General features: G+C 41.2%; 1 protein-coding gene across 1 annotated transcript in view; it reads right to left on the bottom strand.

The window, feature by feature from the left end:
* Window positions 1-12,390, bottom strand: part of CNTNAP2 (contactin associated protein 2) — a 1,481,544-nt gene that overhangs the window by 285,107 nt on the left and 1,184,047 nt on the right. The gene's annotated exons all lie outside the window — the stretch shown is intronic.

Below are 12,390 nucleotides of genomic sequence, written 5' to 3'. Positions count from 1 at the left end.
AGATTCAATGCAATCCCTATCAAATTACCAATGGCATTTTCCACAGAACTGGAACAAAAATTTTTCTAATTTGTATGGAAACACAAAAGACCCCAAACAGCCAAAACAATCTTGAGAAAGAAGAATGGAACTGGAGGAATCATGCTCCCTGACTTCAGACTATACTGCAAAGCTACAGTCATGGAACAGTGTGATATTGGCACAAAAACAGACACATAGATCAATGGAACAGAATAAAGAGCTCAGAAATAAATCTGTACACTTATGGTCAATTAATCTATGACAAACAAGGTAAGAATATACAATGGAGAAAAGACAGTCTCTTCAACAAGTGGTGCTAGGAAAACGGGACAGCTACATGTAAAAGAGTGAAATTAGAACATTCTCTAACACCATGTATAAAAATAAACTCAAAATGGATTAAAGACCTAAATGTAATACTGAATACTATAAAACTCTTAGAGGAAAACATAGGCAGAACACTCTTTGACATACATTGCAGCAATATTATTTTTGGATCCTTCTCCTAGAGTAATGGAAACAAAAGCAAAAATAAACAAATGGGACCTAATGAAACTTAAAAGCTTTTGCATGGCAAAGGAAACCATAAACAAAATGAAAAGACAACCTATGGAATGGGAGAAAATATTTGCAAACGGTGTGACTGACAAGGGTTTAATTTCCAAAATATACAAACAGCTTATGTTGCTCAATATAAAAAATGAAAACAAACAACAAACAACCCAAGCAAAATATGGGCAGGAGACCTAAATGGACATTTCTCCAAAGAAGACATACAGATGACCAACAGGCACATGAAAAGATGCTCAATGCTGCTAATTATTAGAGAAATGTAAATCAAAACTACAATGAGGTACCATTTCACAGTGGTCAGAATGGCCATCATCAAAAGGTCTACAAATAATAAATTCTGGAGAGGATATGGAGAAAAGGGAACCCTCCTACACTGTTGGTGGGAATGTACATTGGTGCAGCCACTATGGAGAAGAGAGTATGGAGGTTCCTTAAAAAACTAAAAATAGAGTTACCATATGATCCTGCAATCCCCTCTTGGGCGTATATTTGGAGAGACGAAAATTCTAATTTGAAAAGATACACACACCCCAATGTTCACTGCAGCACTATTTACAATAGTCATTACATAGAAGCAACCTAAGTGTCCATCCACAGATGAATGGATAAAGAAGATGTGGTATATATACAATGGAGTATTACACAGCCATAAAGAAGAATGAAATAATGGAATTTGCAGTAACATGGATGGACCTAGAGATTATCATACTAAGTGAAGTAAGTCAGGCAAAAAAAGAGACAAATATCATATGATATTGCTTATATGTGGAATCTAAAATAAAACTTATTTACAAAACAGAAATAGACCCACAGACACAGAAAATAAACTTATGGTTACCAAAGAGGAAAGCCAGGGGGAGGGATAAATTAGGTGTTTGGCTTAACAGATACACACTACTATATATAAAATAGATAAAAAGCATGGACCTACTGTATAGCACAGGGAACTGTGCTCAATATTTTGTAATAACCTATAATGGAAAAGAATCTGACATATATATGAGTCACTTTGCTGTATTCCTGAATCATTGTAAATCAATTATACTTCAATTAAAAAAATTTTAAAAAGAATATGATGGTGAAACCCCAAAGGTCATGATGCTCACTTGGGGAGCTTCCTGCACTGCTGTGAGCTGACCGATAGCTAGCCTGGGTATGTGTGTGATAAAACTGAATTGTTCTCAATTAGTCATGAAAACTCACATATCAAATCCATTAATGGTACATTTAAACATAATGGTACAGGGACTTTCCTGGTGGCACAGCGGTTAAGACTCTGTGCTCCCAATGCAAGGGGCCCAGGTTTGATCCCTGGCCAGGGAACTAGATCCTACATGCATGCCGCAACTAAGAGTTCACATGCCACAACTAAGGAGCCTGTGAGCCTTAACTAAGGAGCCCGTGAACTGCAACTAAAGAGCCCACCTGCTGCAACAAAAGGAGTCCATGTGCCACAACTAAGGAGCAGGTGAGCCACAACTAGGGAGCCCACCTGCCACAACTAAGACCCAGCGCAACCAAATTAATTAATTAATTAATTAATTTAAAAATAAACATAACGGTACTTAAGAGGTCATTCTATTTCCTTTTGAGTGCTTGAAACAGCTGTGTGTGCTCCGGTGTTTGGAGGTGGGGAGCAGGTCTAAGTTCTCTTGTAAAGCTCTTCAGGGTCTCTACTTTAGATCCCTAAATCTCCTCAAACTTTCCTTACTGGGTCTATGGGTTATTCCTGAATCATCCTAAGTATACTGACATTCAAATTAAAAATTAATAACCAGACTGGAGAGATGAATAACTAGGTATGTGTGTAATGGAAGCATGTGGGCTTCCCGCTCTTGGGTAAACCCCAAAGTTTTCTGTGTGATTGATTCCAAAGAATGAGGGAATAGCAAGACTTAATCTCTCATATTCCTGTGAGTAAAGGATTGCAGGAAGATCTGTTTGATTTAGCAAAAATAAAACTTTGTAGAACAAATTTATATCCACTACTTGCAGGTTGGTATGGAAAATATTTAACATGTACTGTATGTAGTACACTGAAATAGCCATGAGAGGGTGACTCTGCAGATTGCCCACCTTTTAAAGCCTTGTGTGTCCCCGGCATGAATCCTCTGCCTTTCTTTCTTTTCCTGAGTGATTTCCTATGCTTTCATCATTTTTAAGTACTAACCTTGGGTCAATGATTCTCAAATTTATGCACATGGGTAGATCTCTAGTGTGAGGTTAAGATTAACATATGCATTTCTTACTAGACAACTTTACTTTGATTTACAAGTACCTCAAACTCTAAATGACTAAAAGTGAACACGTATTTCTTCCAAATTAACTCAACTTGCTGTATTCTCCACTTTGGAACTGTTTCTACTTTGCCACCTAAGCCAGAAACATGGGAGTCATTGCTGGGTATGCAATCCACCCCCAAGGCCTGGCAATGGCCCCTCTGAAATATCCTGCACTGTGTCCCTCCTCTCTGCTCTTCCCGCTGCCTTGGCTCGACCGTCATCTCTGCCTGCATCCTGCACTAACTTTTGGTTCTGCTTCCAGTGTTGGGATCTCATATCCATTCTTTACAAAGCCAACAGTGAAATCTCTCTAATGCACAACTGACTATCACTCTTGTGAGCAAAACCCCTAATGGTTCCCAATGCCTCCGGAATGCACTGCAAGCTCCCTGATGTGGCGTATGAACCCAATTTCTCCAGCCTCTTTTCTCCCTACCCCGTGCCTTAGAATGTAAGCTCAGCCACATGCAGCTGCCCAGTTTCCATTGGCCGCAGTGCTGGTATGGACTCATCTTTATTTGCATAGTTTCCTCCTTTTGGATTATCCTTTTCTCCAACTGTTCCTCTCCCATCCTCCCAACTCGCCCACTGCATCTGGCCTGACTCCTTCTCGCCCTTTAAGGCTCAGTTCAGGTGTCCCCTCCCCAGGTGGGTGCAATGCACTTTCCCTGAGCTCCTGTGACATCTTGAATCTATCGTTGTGCCCAACTTAAAGTATTATTATAATTACTTTCCTATGTTCCCCTCCTCTGCTAGGCTGTGAATTTCAGAGAGCAGAGATCATATTTGCTATTTCTTTCTCCCTGTAGTATGCAGCCTGACACACAGAGGTGATCAATATGTGTTTCTTGAGTAAGTGAAAACATGTTTTTCTAAGAATAATTTGCAGCACTGATAATCCCACTACCGGTTATTACCACTTCTTGATGTGACCATCTGCAAAGCCGACCTTGTACAGCTTCAGAATTGGAGTCCTTGAGCCCACAGGGACAGAAGCTTTTCTAGGTTTGGCATTATTTATTTGGACGTCTAGGCACATTCAGTATCTCCCTTCTTGGAGATCCGCTGTGCACAGAGGTCACTTCTGTCTTTCCTAGGTCTCCCTTTGCTGTCCACCTCCTCGTATCTTTTTCTCTTGGTATAATTTTAATTCATGGTCTAACACCATGAAGCTCCATTTCATGGTCCACCCTGCTGTCACGAAGGATGGTCCTGGCAGGATGGTAAAGACGGCCGTGCACGTAGGCACCTTCGGGCACTGTGCAGAGAAGGAGGCTATAACGAGAGTGGCCCTTCCGTACTGATAAACTACAAAACCCCCAGAACCCCACAGCCATAGGAAAACAGATCTTATATCAAATCCATTAGGTGAGTAAAATGTGGAAAAAAGCTGCCCATTTCAGCAGAATGGTAGATGTGAACATCGTAAACTGCGCTACCTGGCAGACTAATGGATTGCTACGATCTGTACAGTTATGCTACACAAATCAGTTTCTTGTTGGTGCTTCTTTTCATTACAGGAAATAAAAAGACTCACACGTCTTATTCATCGATAACTGTCGTTTCCCTACTGAAAACTGCCACGGTCCTCGTGTCTTCAGGAATGGGATCAGTAAAGCAACCACACAACTCACGATGCAAAGTGAAGGAGATGAGCAAAGGAATGTCAGCTTTTGACACCTGTTCTGTAATTCTAGATAAATAAGCCTGTTTGTAAATTAGAGAAATAGCTCCATGGTCACAAGATCGTGGTAACGAGGTAAGGCGACAGTGGCATGCAGAAGCGTTATGAAACACCAAAGAACCATAAAGAGGCAAAAAATTCCTTTGTGCCTCTATTTAGTAATAGTGATAGAAAACGAACATGTATTTCTATGTATGTAGGAGCCGGATAATTGGTTTGGATGTATACGTAACATGCTGCAGTTTCTTGCCAACTCATAAAACAAAACTCTAAGATGAAACTCGGGAAGAAAGGAGCACAGTTGAAAGAAAGCCTGAAAACAAATCCCATGCAGTGGCTAAGTGAAAATAATTTCTAATATGAACGTGAATAGTGCATCAAAGCTGAAATAAGCATTCAGACACTAAGGATAAAAAGAACACACTGAGAACATGATGCATTTTGTGATTGTGATTCTTTGCTGTTGTTTTCGTAGTGTGAAGCTGGGGTGTGTAGACACTGAGCTTTGGTCTGATCAGTGGGGTAACGATTGCAAAGTGGAATTCAAGCTGATTGTAGAGGACACACATTGGTCTGTGATTATGTAAGACTACAGGAGTTTTAGAACTTTGTGTCATAGTTAAAACAGATAATAAAGTGAGTGCAATGGCATCCAATATGTTGATTTAGAACAGTGTTTATTTCAAAGGAACCTGGCAATTTGTATGAGGGCAGGATGGCCGGACTGAGTGGTGACCAGATGCCGAAGTGGCTTGAAGGGTGAATAGCGGGATCCCCAGCAGATGCTGCTGCGTGTGTGGTTATCACTCCCCGAGGGCATGTGCCAACTGCCCAGCATAAAAGATTTTCACCGAATGCAGAGGTACTGCTGCAGTCCCACATGGCAGAACCTCACTCCACATTTATTGAGCGAAATGTGGTACAAAAGTACACTCCCGGATGATGAAGTTCTAAAGAAGTCATTACAATGAAATTCAGTATGACATGACACTTTACGATCAGACTACACTTTCTACTTCGAAACGTCCAGTTGTAACATGGAGGTTTTGGTCTCACTCTTGTTTTTGAGGTTATTGAGAGCAATGGGAAGGCTGTCTGCCCAGAATCGAGCTGCTTGGAAATCTCAATATTTAAAAAAGTGAATTTAGATTATAACACAAAGCAAAAGTTAAAGTTTTAACTGCCACCACCTGGTGCTGTAGGTTAAGTGAATTTGAAACTGAGTAGATGGTGCCATAATCTGGGGTTTGAAAGCAATTATTTCCAACAGCCTGGCAGCCACCCAGAGCACAGCAGCTTTGAAACATGCTGCATTCTGGCCTTTTCTCCGTCTTGGGCTCCGGAGGAAAAACGGAGGTTTTAAAAATCAGATTGGAAGGTGCACAAACAGAGCACTGAATGGATTCTGATGGAACTAATCTCACATTTCACCTTTCCAAACTTTATGGGAAGTTTATGGGGATTTATTGTTTCAAGAACAGAAGGACACTTACCTACAGATGCAGGGGTTCAGGTACATTTAGTATTGGAGAATGGTTGCTTTATTGCTGATTTCAATCCACTTGACTTTCTCCTTAATCTTCCACCCTCCACCTCGAGTTGAACACATATACACGCGCACACACACACACACACACACCTTTTTAGTTTGGTGCTTCACTGGTTTGTAAAATTTTAAGGAGCTTTTAATAGTAAAAAAATGCAAGAAACCAAAATGTGTAAATCTATTACGGTATATTCAAATATATAATACAGTGTGGTATAAACAGGAAAATAGAACTAAGTGAAGGGTCAATTGTATATTGTGAAGTGGCATGCAATCTGCAGAATAAAATGCATATGATAGCTCCATTTTGTTAAAAAGTACATTGTGAGTTGTATGTGTGCCTGATACATATGTATACATGTATGTACATACGTATACAGACTATAAACCCCCTTATACACGTGTGTGTGTGTATTCATTTAAGCACAGAGTAAAAGACGAAAGTCTAGAAGGATTCTCATCAAACTTTAATTGGTCACCTTTGTGGACGGGATGGAAGATTTGTATCGGAAAGGACCCAGGTCGTGTGTGTGTGTGTGTTTGCGAGAGATGAGAAAGAAGAAAAGAGAAAGGTAAGTGGAAGAGGAAAAGCAAGGCGGCAAGAAAGGGGGTTTTGGGGAAGAACTTAGGATGGGGTTGAGCATGGGTGGAGTGTGATGGAGGAACAAGGCATGCAGAGCAGGTGAAAGAATGTACAAGTGTTCTGTGCTAGGAATTAAATGACCTTGGATGGTCCTTGTGTGATACAAACAAAGGTCAGATTATTTTCCATTACTTTTGGTTACTAGACTGTAGTTTTGAAAAGAAATTCCATAATGGAACTGTGCAGTGGGGGTAGAGGAGGCCTCGGCTTTTGCATTTGGATTATAGGTCCCTGGGCCTCACCCTGAAGCCACACTGGAGCTGCAGTGGCAAAAGGGGACGTTCTTCCCTATCCTGAGAAAGAATAAGGTCCTGAGGCTGTACCATTCACATGGAGGGCCTGGATGCCATGGAGGCATTCCTAAACTATAACTGCCCATGTCTGCCTAATTAACCAACTAACGAACTAACAGTGATGCTGTAAAACTTTTTTTTACGGTGAATTCTCTCGGGCCACAGGCAAACTTTTCTTCACTAATACTTATTCTGTTAAGATTCTGGACTTCACAGAGTTATTAATACTTATTAATAGTTAACTTTATAGAGTTATTAATAATCGTTAGTAGTAGCGACAATCTGTCAAACCACGTTCCAAGCACTGCTTCAGTACAGGCAGTGTCTTCACAACATCCGTCTCCACAACATCCCTTGAAGTGCTAGTATTAGCTCCATTGTTCCTATGAGGAAACTGAGGCACAGAAAGTTTAACGTGAACACTCAGAGTTTCATTATAAACCCACGTCTGATTTTAGATGGAGTATAATCTATAAACCTACTTCAATTAAAAAAACAAAATTCAGGTCTCATTGTTTCAATACCAATGCTCTTTCCACAAAAAATGCTGTCCCTCTTTTCTATAAAGCAATCCCCTCTCACTCCCCTACAGCCCTCAGCTTTTCTTATAAATAGAGATGAACCCTCAAAACATTTCTATGGGATTTTGTACTGGCTTCCCTGCACCTGAAGGGAGCCTGAGGATGCTACTGTATTCCCATCTTCAAACTTCAGCTGAAGGAGATTCAGAGGAGATACTTCTGTAAGGTTCAGGTAGTCTGGGGAGAAGACGGCCATACCCTGCCTCCTATCTCTACTGAGAACCTGCTGTCTGTCACGCACAGCTCTAGACTTCACGGAAGATCAACATCCAGGGACCTCTTAGTTGTGTCTCTCGCCAACATCATCCTGTTCTACTCTCTCCTTTGCTCACTAGGCTCCAGCCACACCAGTCTTCTTTCTCTTCTTCAAAATACCACGCTTGTTCCAATCTCTGACCTGTTTCTTCTCCCTGGAATGCTGCCGGATACTTCTCATTACTCAGCAGTCAGTCACCTCCTCAGAGCCAATGTCATCTTTTCAAAGAAATGGAAAATCCGCCCTCAAGGCATCCTTAGTCATTCCCGATGGATTTCATTTTCGTAGCATGAATCACTATCTAATACATCTATTTATACATTAAGGTTACTTATTTGTTGACTGTCTTTCCTCAACTAGGATATAAAGTCCATGAATGCAAGTGCTTTGCCTGCTTTGTTATTTGTTGTGTTTCTGGCACTTAGACCTTGCTTGGCACATAGAAGGTGCTCAATAAACATTGTAGAATGAGTGAGACATACAGCCTTGGGCCCACCAGTTTGGGAACTGTGAGTCACGTAGTCTAACAGCCAAGGAAGGCTTCAAAAGATCAACCTCTACCTGGAGATGGAGTTGCTATTTGCCTAAATCAAGCCTTGTTATTATATTAGAGATGTGATGAGCTCAGTAATATTTATTGAAGTTATTTAGAAAGAGTAGCTTAAAAATGACTTCATAAGACAAAACACTAAAGGTACTTTAATTTATTCTTTATATACCTTGTCAAAGTATTTGTGATTTTTTTCAAGTGACTTTGAGCTGAGCTTACGTAATTTCTGGTTGCATGTGACACACTGAGAGAAGATTCATAGCATTGAGGTGGAGTGGTCACGTGAGAGAGGCCAGTTGTTCTAAATTGTTCAGCTTCCCAATGTTCTACACTCATGAAGGAGTTGTCTGAAAATTCTCCATGTCAGCTGAACACTGCATTAGGTCACGTGCGAAGGGTCCAATTTTCCCCTATGAAGTGAAGTTTGTGCTGTAATCCTTCACAAAGACACTTATCATGCTTAAAAATTGAGCTTTAGTCTGCAACCCTGTACCCATTTCCTGGAGCATGGATTTGGCTGGGAGAAGGCGTTCTCCAGCTCTGGTATCTCCAAGTAGCTTTATATTAAAGGAAAGTTGGGTGCTGGGCCAGACTCATCCAATGCTTCTGCCCAGGCTCAGAGGCTCTCCTCTTCCCTCAGGGTGGCTAATGAATATATTAGTCCTATTAAGGGATATTAAGATCCTGGTCTTTCCCAGCAGGGAAACTCTTTTCCTCATCGAGTAAGGTTTCTGCCCCAATGCTTCAGGAAGATACGTTCTTCTAAGTTTTGCTTGCCTTCCTTGCACAGGCTCCTGTAGAAATGGGGGGGATCACCCCATTTGAGAGACTTCAGGAATGTCAGAAGTGATGTTTGGTTTGGGGATGCTTTGCCTCTTGTAACCCTGATCCCCCTCATGTGGCCCTACCTTCACCTCTACCAATATTCTCTCAGCTACTTATCAACCCAACCTCCATAACATGGTGGCTGCTAACGGCTTAACAATTACTCATCCCAGTTTTTTTTTTTTTAATAAGGGATTCTTGAAGATTGAAATGCCTTTAAGATCCAAACTAACTAATCTCTAATGATATGATTTCAAGTATCAACACAGGGTGGGGATAAATATTTCAATATCTATGGTCCATGTTTATACCTATAATAATTATCTAGTAGTTACCTTGCAGCTATGATCTATGTTTCACTGCCAGCACACACACACATACCCTCGGAAAAACATTCAGCTTAAGAATCTTGACAAACGAGGGGAAAACATCAGAATAACAAAGTGGACCATAAACGATTCTAATTTTCTTCACTAACGAGAATCAAGTAAAAACTTCCAAAGTTCACATGTGACAATGAATTTGGACATCAATACTTTACAGTAGAAAAAAGGTCAATTTTTATACTTGAGAAAAATGAGGTTTACACTGAAAAGTGCTTAATAAAAATAACACTGTGGACAAAACTCACCACACTCAGGAAAAATGGTTAAATTATTTCATGACTTTTAACACTAAACTTCAAAATATCTTTCTTCTTGAAGAAAATACATGGGAAAATTCCCTTCTGCTCTATTTCACATGCTTGAAAAACTATAAGGCATCCCACTGTGTATTAATCAGAAAACTCAGCAGGAAAGGAGAAAATTTTCACAGAAATAATTTGGAAGGTGAGAGACTAGACCTGATTAGTTTTCACAAGGCATCACAATTCTGTTAAGGATTATTTCCCATGAGTGAAATGTAGTGTCCCTTCTAGATGATTTTTCCCAGGTGGTGCTCTTTTTTCGTATTTCAATCTGATATTTATTCTTTTATAGTCAACAGCTCACAAACCTTAGTGTGCATTGGAATAATCTGCAGGGCTTGCTCAAAAGGCAGCTTTCCGAGCCTTAATCTCAGCTATTTGGAATCACTCAGGCAGGTCCAGGAATCTGCCCTTTTAATCAGCACCTCAGCTGCCTCTGAGGCAGGCAATCTTTTCTATAGAAGCTTTGGAAACACGGTTTTGGAGTCTACGTAATGACACCTTCTTAGAAGCCTGGTTATTTTTGAACTACTATTATTTCGAACTTTGTGAAGGGTAGACATGCCATTCATTCTTGTTCTTGGTGCAGCCAGATCAGGACATGAGGACAGGCTGCCAAGTAATCACCCTCGCTCCTGATTTAGGCTTCGATAAGCCAGGACAGCTTGGAAGCCACACAGATGCTGAGAGGGCAGGTCCATCCGCTTTGATGCACAAGCATGTTGCTTCCTTCGCCAGAGAGATCTTCACACTGAGACCCAGACTGGGCTGCTCCGTGGGTCTCTGGGGGAAACAGGACTTTGGCTTCAGTCCACAATCTAGCGGGAGGAAGCTCAGAGACTGGGCACCCAGCCCTCACCTTTCAGTTCTCTGCTTGTTTACTTGAGTTCATTTGACTCTTGGGACATCATTCGCTCTGGTTTCTTCCCACAACTTTACTCCCAGTCAATTCATTGCTTCTCCTGCCTCCAAACATCTCTTACATGCTTGTCCTCCCCAGGCTGCAGTCCCACTCTTCTCTCTCTAGCTTGCCTTTCCGTGTGACCCCCGCTGTCCTCCCACCGATAACCGCCATCCGTGTCTCAGCACAGACTCTAATCAGAGTTCCAGAGCTAAGTGCCAAAAGTCCAGCAGGACGCGCCCATCTTTTCAGATTTCCTACCAGAAGCTTAAAAAAGCAAGTATAAAACCAAACTCACTGCCCTCACCCACCGATGGGCCCCTCTTGTGGTCTTCACCTCAAGGATCACTGTGCTGGGAGTGCCCTGCTTTTAGGAAGCTTCGGGGTCCATCCTGAGCCACAGTTCCCATGTCCACGCAAAACCAGATGCCAAATTCTGTCAATCCCACCCCCGAGGTGTCTCCCCAGTCACCTCCTGCTCTCCCTTCCCCCAGCTCTTGTCTCCCCAGCTCTCCTCCCTCCCGCTGAGTCATCCTCCACGGGGCCAGCAGGACCGCTTTCTGAATACAGGCTGAATTAGCAACACGAGTCACAGATCCTGCCAGCAGACTCAACCCCCTCCATCTGTGATGACATTTTACTTTTGTTTTCCTTCTTTTCTTCTAAACCTTAGTTAACCGAAATGCTATAATTGGTAGAGATAAGGATGATAATATATAATAGCTAATATTTATTGATACTTTACTGTATGTGTCATTCACTGTGCTAGGCGCTTAATATGCATGATTCCACTCGAGTTTCACAAAACCCTAAAAAATAGGCGCTGCTATTATTCCCCTTTGCAGATGAGGCAGTGGAGACTTAGAAATTAAATAACTTGCTCAAGTTCATGTGGGTAGTAAGAGGGGCTTCAGAGTAAGTCTGTCTGAATCCAACGCCTATAATTCTAATCATTTCCCTCCACTGCTCATTTTTGTTGTGCTTAAAAAAATACTATAGAAAGTATTCTTACTACATACATTTAAAATAATTTCTACACTATGGTGGGTGGAAAGCAGTGATGGGTTTCAGCCAATCCACCTACGTTCCCTCATCCAGTTGGGTCAGGGTGAGTTGGTGAGTATGTTGCCTGAAAATAAACATATAAAAGAGGACCATCCCCATAGCCCCAGCTTCCTAAATTCATGCTTTTTATGCTAATAGGTTTCAAACGTATTAACTGTTAATGGCTGAGGAACTTTGTAACTCTTTCCACTGTAAATAGATTGGTTAGTTACATATTTTCCAAATATATTCAATAGAATACTGATTTCAGATTTCTGAAACATCAGTGGTCATCGTATCAAAAAAGGTTTTTTCAGTCAAATGAGAAATGCAGGATTGAAAAATGTCAAACAGATTTCTCTACTGATGTCTCACAATGCATTGCGATTCTCTGAGGATACAGTACGTGTTGTGCACACCTTTGACCACAGAGCTCTTTTCCCCTTTTTTTCTCTTTTCTTAAACACAGCTCTGATATACACCTATTTGGGAAATGCTATATC

This window comes from Mesoplodon densirostris, chromosome 9, assembly GCF_025265405.1.
Source record: "Mesoplodon densirostris isolate mMesDen1 chromosome 9, mMesDen1 primary haplotype, whole genome shotgun sequence".
Classification (NCBI taxonomy): Eukaryota; Metazoa; Chordata; class Mammalia; order Artiodactyla; family Ziphiidae; genus Mesoplodon; species Mesoplodon densirostris.
Note: the sequence above shows the minus strand (reverse complement) of the source record. Positions and strands in the feature narration are given on the sequence as shown.